Genomic DNA, 9,245 nt, shown 5'->3' on the forward strand with positions numbered 1-9,245 from the left:
TCCTTCAAGATTTTCCATATCTGAAACTAACTTAGTGAATTCATCTATATTTTCATCAATAGATTTATTCTAATCCATCTTGAAGCCATAAAACTTTTACTTCAAATAAATCCTATTTGGTAAAGCCTTTGTTATATACAATTGTTCTAACTTATCCCACATTTCACAAGCTGAAGTTTCTTTGATTACCTTTCTTAGAAATGAATCGCTCAAACTCAGAATAATTGTGTTCCTTGCCTTCTTGAGAATCTCAGCCTTGTTTTTAATTGAATCCTCCATCTTTGACTCACCTTTAAGAGCATCATCCGACCCGAGATTTTCCAAATGCACCATCATCTTTTTTCGCCATAGATTGAAATCGTTCATGCCATCAAATTTTTATACTTCAAATTTAGAGGTTGACATGATTGAAGGAGCTTCTGGCTAGGAAGTCTTCAACAGAGATTTCTTCTAGTAGAACCCACATTGTGACACAAAGAACTTTTCTTCTTTGAACCAAGAACTTCAATCTTCTAGTCGATTACACAAACCTGACTCTAATACCAATATGTTATGATTAAACCTAAAGACAGTAGATCACTACAACAATTATGCCCATATATTACATTAAAATATAACATATTTTAAAAAACGCTATTGTTTGACACGACTAAAAATTTTAGGCGGTAAATTATACACTTAGGTGCCAAATGAAATGAAAGACAAAAGCAAAAGAATCCCTAATAACCCTACGCCTCCTCTGTTTCTATCTCATGCTCTAATTTTCTCTCTCAGCAACTCTCTCGTTCAATCTTTCTTTCTTTCTCTTTGTTTGTTGCAGGTGTGTAACAAGGTGATGGGGTCAGCGGCTTGGGTCATGCCACGGTGCTTGTGGCGGTGGGTCTACGGCGTGGGTGCGGCGGTGCTTGAGCTCACGATCTCCGAGTAATATATATGTGCTCTTTTGGTGGCTGACCTTGCCATTCGTGGTGGACACAGTCTTCGTATGAGGGTATTAATTTTTTTACAGTGTTTAATTTTCATATGTTGTGTTGACGGTGAGAACTCGTCAACTAAGTTGAGTTGGAAAAATTATCAAATCTAGATCACTAATCGAAAAGCTGTAAAAACTTGAACAATAACTCAAGAACAATGATAGAACAATGATGAAGAATTCAATTTTTCATTCACACTCAAGCCTCTGCTACAGTAAAATTTCCAACCCCTTTTCAGGTGGTCTTAGAGTCCATTTTATAGTAGGCTCTAATGGCCTTAGGTACATAGTGGTCCAGGAGACCATAGGGTACATAAGTACTATGTCAGGGGAGTGGCTTCAGAGGTTGTGGTCGTACATCCAGCACAGGAGCAGGTGTCAAGATAATGCCTCCACCACTTGTCTGTACCCATGTCTGATGAGTGGTGGCAGGCGTAGTGGCGCAGGAGGTAGTGGTGTCGGCTCTGACCTATGGCCGTAGACGTACGGACCATGACTCTTACCCCAGCAGTCTCACTGGAACCGGTATCCGTACTCAGTACTAGGTCGTACAAATGTGTCCCATTCGACTCGTACTGGAGCCTCTAAGCATAGGGGTCTCAAGGTGTAAGGAATGGGACCTTGGGTATGTGTTATGGTCCCGACGTGAGGTGGAGATCTTGGATCCTTGGCACGAGATGCCTGAAGCCTCCCGAGGTCACTCATGAGTCCGGTTGATAGGCATGTGGCCTTGGTGGACGTTTAAGGATGCATGGCAAGACGTCCTCCTTGCGACCTCCTTGGTGACTCGACTCCCTAGCTGCTCACGAGGCCCCTCTCCTCTTATGAGGCCACGCGAGGCCATGCTTGGGCGAGGCCATGCGTGACGAGGCCATGAGAGGCCCTCCTTGGCGAGGCCATGCGAGGCCCTACTTGGCGAGGCCGTGCGGGGCCATACTTGGCGAGGCCATGCGAGGCCATACTGGGCGAGGCTATGCGAGGCCCTACTTGGCGAGGCCATGCGTGACGAGGCCATGCGAGGCCCTAATTGGCGAAGCCATGCGTGGCGAGGCCATGCGAGGCCCTACTTGGTGAGGCCATGCGTGGCGAGGCCATGCGAGGCCCTACTTGGCGAGGCCATGCGAGGCTCTACTTAGCGAGGCCATGTGTGGCGAGGCCGTGCGAGGCCCTACTTGGCGAGGCCATGCGAGGCCCTACTTGGCGAGGCCATTCGAGGCCCTACTTGGTGAGGCTACGCGAGGCCCTACTTGGCGAGGCCATGCGAGGCCCTACTTGGCGAGGCTACGCGAGGCCATATTACTTGGGCGAGGCCATGGGCGCGACGCCGAGAGGTTCCAGCGAGGCCACTTGATCACTTCGGCCTATGGCAAGGCGAGGCCATTTCGGCCTACGAGGCAAGGCCACCTGGGCCTATGGCGAGGCGGGGCCAATTGGTCACTTCGGCCTATGGCGAGGCGAGGCCACTTGGTCACTTCGGCCTATGGCGAGGCGAGGCCACTTGGTCACTTCGGCCTATGACGAGGCGAGGGCTCACGGGGGCACTCGGGTGCGCGCCTAAGGACGCGAGGCGGGGCCTCGCGTGGGCAGATGGGTGCGCGCATAAAGGCGCGAGGCTGAGCCTCGCGTGGGCACTTGGATGCGGGTCACTGATGGCTGCACGTCATGAGACCCTTGAGCCTTAGGCGGTACCCACTCAAGGCCAGGCTAGACCTTAGGTGAAATTTGAGCGTCTACACTTGCCCTCCAGTCTAGGAGAGGACCTTTAGGTGCTCTTGTAGACTATTCACCTTGATTCTTATAAATAGGCCTTCATGCATGGCCTAATATTTTCACCTTACTTCCTTGGCTTAGTGGTTTGGAGAACCCTTCTTTTTTCAAGAGGCAAGAGGTTCAATCCTCCACAACCCCATTTTTTCCACAGTTTCATTTTTTTTTATTTTTTCACTTCATTTCATTCATTTTTTTTATATGAGCTAGTTTTATGGTGTGTCTATTTTATGACTAACACATCTTTCTGGTTCATTCTTGCAAACGCGCATTTTCGACTCTTTGGTGCTTTTCGCTCCCCGACCTCCTTTGGACCCCAACTTCGCTCTCTTAATCGCTTGAGGTATATTTTCTTTCCTTCTCCCTTTTATATATATTTTTATCGGGTCCAAACTAGCAGTACTTGGGATGGGGTACATTAGTCTGAGCTTGTAGTGAGTTTGACCATATGCACGCCCCTCCTCTTTGTTTTTTTTTATATCCTGTAGTAGGCCATTTAGGGCGTTTGCATCTAGAGGTATTAAGCTTATTCCTTTGTGTTTTGTAGCCTTCCCCTCGTTTATACGTGAGCCCCTTTTTGCTATTGGGACGTGGTTTCATGGCCAGTGACGACCCGTCCGACATACCCCCAAGGGCTGAGTTTATTGACCTGTCCTCAGACTCAGAGTCCCCTGAGGACAGCCCTCACTAGGACTATGACTCCTTATGGCAAGCCCTCATCCGCCACCTTGAGTGCATGGCCGAACTTAGGCGTAAAATTTGGGTGGTGGAGAGCGAAATTGACTCGGTGTCGAGAGGAGATGGAGGACCTTCACCCCCAGACCTTAGTAACCATATAGCGCGTCCTAGGACGACCCTTTTTGAATTGCGGCGGGAGTTAGAATTTATGGAGGGACACCTTCCGCCAGAACCTCCCACTCCCTTCTCGCCTGATGACGGTCATGGGGCTGCTGGCTCCTCTCCCCAGCCCCTAGTCTCAGTTTATCCTAGCTTAGTGCTTCCGCCATCGCTCCCTCGATGGAAAACTCTTGCTAGGAAGAAGAAATGGAGGGTTAAGTGTTCTGCCTCTTCCTCACATCTTTCTTTTGATTTTGCAGATATGCCGAAAGCATGCAGATAGGTGTCCCTCCAGGAAGAGGACGACGCCCCTCTACTGGCGTCCAGTCTAGTGTCACATGTGTCTCCGAACAAATTGAAGGAGATCGTGAAGCACTACCGTGTTGCTCCAGAATACGCCCTGTATGCTCCTCAGGAGGCCTGTCGGGCCGACCGCCCTGAGAAGGGTTTTGTGGCTTTGAGTGAGCAGATTTTGAAGGCAGGTGGCACCATTCCTTTGCACCCGTTTTTCGTGGCGATTCTCAACTACTTCGACTTGGCCCCTCTTCAACTGTCACCCAACAGTTGGTTGACTTTAAGTTGCCTTTTCATTTGGTTCAAGGGAAACGTCAAACGCGCCCCGACGACGCAAGAGGTGCATTCCTTGTATAACCTCATGGTAGTGCACAAGTCCAAGGGCTTTTACTACCTGCAGAAGGCCAACAACGAGCTCCCCTTGATAGAGGGCTCAGTGTCCAACACAGGGCCTTGGAAACAAGACTTTTTCTGGGTAGAGGGTCCTCTCTTTGTTCGTGAAGACTTTCTCGTCGGCCCTAGTAAGTACCCTGGTCTTTCTTTTCTTCTTATTAGAACTTATTGTTTTGCACTCTTGCTCGTACTGACATTGGTGTGGATCATGCAGGGCAATTTGCTGATCCTTCGGTCATTGGGCCGGAGGCGGAGGCCATAAACAACCTCATTAATGCAGACTCCGCCCTGAAGAAGGCGGCGGTCCTATTTACTGTGGCGAACCTCAACCGCCACCAGCTGTCCCCGGTCTCTGACCCCAAGCTCCTGTGGTCAGTTACTGGGTCTAAGAAGGCTATGGCTATGGCGGCTGAGCCGTCCCTACACGACGGTGAGGACGAGGAGGAGATGGAGGATGCCCTCCTCGAATGTGGTGGATCTCATCAGCGCCCCCTGTCCCCCGGGGGATGCCCCCCCTATGGCTCCCATGAACAGGACATGGCCTTTCAATCTCTGGACCCGCAGGCCACAGCGGGATGTTACGCTCCCCCTGGCCTTGATGGCTGTGATGCCTTCCTTCAGGTCCCTCATGACATTGGCTCACCGGGGGCTGATTTCATCAACCTTGCGGAGGCCCCCTCTAATCTACCAGGGTCTCAGTTTTTCTCCTTCCCTGTGCCCCCTCTTGCTTCGGCGAGCGGGTCGTCCATCCCTGTCCAACAAGATGCTCCTAGTATGGAGGTGGAGCCTTGGGTGACTAGGATGGCCTCATCTTATGAGCAGCGTTACATTCAAATTGCCTCGGCCCTCCCTGTCTCTGACTGGAGGGGTCTAGGGAATGTGACTCAACCAGACCTTGGGGACACCCTAAGGAGCGCCGCGGCCTGGGTGAGTTCTTGCACCTTGCGTCGATTAGTATTATGTATAGATGTACATGTGTTTTTCTTTTTGTTACTTATTGCTGATGCCATTGACTTTTTTGTGCAGATCTACACTGTGTCTCTTCGGTATGCCGACACGTCTAGCACCCTCTCCGCATCTACTGCTGAGAGGGACTATCTTATAGCTCGGGCCCAGGAGCTCGAAAATGAGCTTAACAAGACCAAGGTCAAGTTGTCGAAGGCCCGGACTAAGTCTGTAACGACCCGGATTTTCAAGACTCGATAATGCGGAAATATAAATGTTTTCATTTAACAAAATGTCTCAAAAACCCATAGAAATTTTTTTTTTTAAAAAGTCGTATGGCCATACTTAACATTTAGTTACAAACATGTTTTACAAAGATTAGAGTGAGCCTAGTTTAGGAAAATTACACAACATTTCCAAAAATAAAAAGGCTTCCCAAAAGGTCGGTCCACATGTACATTTGCAAGGAAGACTCCAGCGCTCACTGCTCTGCCTTGCCCTTGTTCTTACCTACAACATGAAACAACTAGGTAAGCGAAAATGCTTAGTAAGATCAACTTCCAAACAAAGCAGATAGAGAAATAGGGATCCGGACCCATCCGGACCCTACACAATCAATTTCAAGAATGCTAAAGCGTCCTGGCAAACTTATGGTCATGCCTGATAACCAAGGATAAATTAATTCGTAACTAGATAAAAATCCTGCACTCAGAAAAATCCCAGAACAAGCAGATATATTATATCACAACTATATCTTATCAACAATTATATCCCTGCATTCAGAAAATCCCAGAGCAAGCAGATATATTATATCACAACTATATCTTATCAACAATTATATCCCTGCACTCAGAAAATCCCAGAGCAAGCAGATATATTATATCACAACTATATCTTATCAACAATTATATCCCTGCACTCAGAAAATCCCAGAGCAAGCAGATATATTATATCACCAAATAATTCGAGACCAACGCTCGACAATTTCCAACAATTCATGCGTAACGCGCCCTCCAACATAATTGCTAATCTGTAAAAGAGAACTGAGTCCCCACACTAAGATCTAGCCAATAAATATTCTCATCAAGGGTAACTATAGTGTTACTTAGGGCATCGCTACATATTCAAGAGTGTAATCCAATTTACACGGTTTTATGGAGACTTCTATGTTAATCAGTGGTGCTGGTGAGCAGCTGCCCCTAGGGTGTTCAACCGCACTCTATCTTGGCAACCCCTAGTATCTCTAGGCACTCTCACGGAATGGCCAATATTCACGGCTGCTATCCGGGAATAACTTATCAGAGCACTTGCTCGGATTCTAACCGTCCAATGATTAAGTAAGCATGAGGGCCCCTAGGTCCCATTTATCTTGGCGCCCCTAGGTTTAACCAGCTTATCCTCATCTCATGGCCACTCGTCTCGGTAATGAACCGGACATAAATAAAATCAAGCAGTGTGACGGGGATCAACCGTCTAGGATATGACGGACTTCTACCGTTCATATTTTCTAAATCAGCACTCACTAGACTAACGTCTCTAAGCAACTTTCTATGACAGCCTATGTATATGCATGTATCCCTATACTAACATACAAGACAATAATCATTTCATGTTGCAGCCATACAATATAAGTTGACTTACTTGGAGTCCTTAGCGCTCAGCAAGTTTTCACCCTCCAACGTTTAGTCCAGTTACGCTTAGCCAATACTGTAGTTATCCATACAGTATACTCGGATTAATTATGGCACTCATAATTCATTATTATTATTTTGGGCAGTTTGGTCATTTTAATAAAAGTCATTTGTAAGGATTTACAATCCTTATTTGGTTTTAAACTTATTAAGGAAAGTTATACAAAATATTCGAGACTAAACCCTAAGTCTCGGGGAGACCTATCCTAAGGTCTCGATACCTAGGCTCGGGTATCACAATGGTATTTCCCCACAACCCGCTAAAAATCTTATTCTTTCAAGATATTGCTATTAACCCACACTTTCGACTAGTCGGTTAAAATATGTAAGATTTTAGCCGGTATTATATCCAGAAAATACAAATAAATTCCTTAATTTTTTTTAAAGAAAATAAACTCTTTAAATTTTCCTTTTATTTTTCTTAAGGTTTTAATATCTAAAAATCGATTTAAGAAAATTGCCTAATTTGTCTTAATTAGGAAAACCGTTATAAATTTCTCATCTTGACTAATTAATTTTCCAAAAGCAATTAATTAATTTTTACTTACTAGAAAAATAATTCATTTAATTATTTTCTCAAAATATAGGGTTTTAAAGCCTCTTTTAATTTATTAACTAGTAATAAATTAAATCTCTTATTTTTAGAAAGAATAAAAACTCTTTAATAAAAATAATTCATTTAAACTCAAAGGGGTAATTTTAGTGAAAATATGATTTCAAGACTTACCAATTTATATCTTGAAATAAGCAAAATTTTACTTTTTACCTTATGTTCCAAAATCTCATTTTTACACTAAGTGTGAAAAACCTATTTTTCACATTTTTAACTACATATTTCGTTAGTTCATAACTTGAAATTTACTTACCCAATTGTTACCAAAATTTCCCAATTCCATTTTTGTTATGCCATTTAGGTCTTTGTAAAATCTTAGGTCAAAATGAGCATTTTTGATTGGTGAAATCATTTTCCAACAATGAGGTAAAAATGACCTTATTTTCAAGTCCTTATTTTTTCCAAACTTTGACAGTTAATAACTTTCAAACCGTTCAATATTTTCTTACCAAATTTTACAGTGGAATAATAGGTTATGCCAGTAATATGTCCAAAAATTTTTAGAAAAAACTGGGTTCATTTTCCCTATACAGTGGCTGTCCAAACTTGGTTCCGAAAATAAGAATACGAAAAAACAGTTTTTTACCTAATCTTTGAAATAGCATAACTTACTCATTTCTAAACATTTTTTTGTGTTTCAAAAGCTCAATTTTATGTACTCAATCTCAACAACATCACAGTACAATTTAATTTTACAAAAACAATATACAGTGGCTGCTTGACCCCTTGGAAGTCACAGCTCAAAACATGTTTTGTTTTAGGGTATCCTACAAAACCCTTGGGGGTTTTGGTTCCCATTTTCAAAAATCAATACACATGCATCATAAAAATTATTAAACAACTACCATAACCTTATTACATCATCAACAAGAAACTCTAAGCATTAGATATACAAAATAATGCTTAAAACTAAAAACCCTACAACAAAATCATCAAAAGTAAACTTTTTACCTCTTTGGTGTTCTTGCTTAAGGTTTGGACCTTCCTATAAGCTTTGACTCCTTCAAAACCTTTCAAAAACCCTAACAAACTTCCCCCAACAACATAGTCAATTAGCTATTTGAAACTCTATGCTTAAAACTTTACAAAAGCCTAGATTAGTGAAAGTTTACTTTAGGGAAAATACTTCCTAGACCAAGACTTAGCCTCAAAGTTTCCTTGGTGTTCTTGGGCTTGAAAAATGGAGAGAACACTTTGAGAGGTCTCCAAAAATCAGATGAGTGAATGAGAGAGGGAGAGTGATCGGTTCTTAGTGTGGGAATTGCTCACAAAACTCATCAAAATATCACAAAGCACTTAAGTGCTTTTCTACCCACTTGCCCACTTGACTTCTTCATTAAATGGGAGTTAAACTTTATAACATTTGGGTTCACACCACTCTAAAGTAGCACATGGCCGGCCAACCCTTGCTATATATATGATCATTTCAATTTTTTTTTATTTTTATTTTTTATATAAAGGTTATTAATGTTTCATAAGAAGAAAAGTCCAAATTGACTTTTGACACATTTTTTCACTCTTATTAAGTTTTAATCACCAAACTTAAAATTAATTAATTAAATTAAATGTCTCTCACATTTAATTTAATTAATCACATAATAAAATTTAACCTAAGGTCCATTCATGGAATAAAATTCCCCATTTCGGCAGAATTAGGCATTTAACACAAAATGCCCTAAAATTTCCATTTTCTTTTAGGTTTATTATTTTTGACCAACCTTTAACTTTTATG

This window comes from Humulus lupulus, chromosome 1 (genome assembly GCF_963169125.1).
Source record: "Humulus lupulus chromosome 1, drHumLupu1.1, whole genome shotgun sequence".
NCBI lineage: Eukaryota > Viridiplantae > Streptophyta > Magnoliopsida > Rosales > Cannabaceae > Humulus > Humulus lupulus.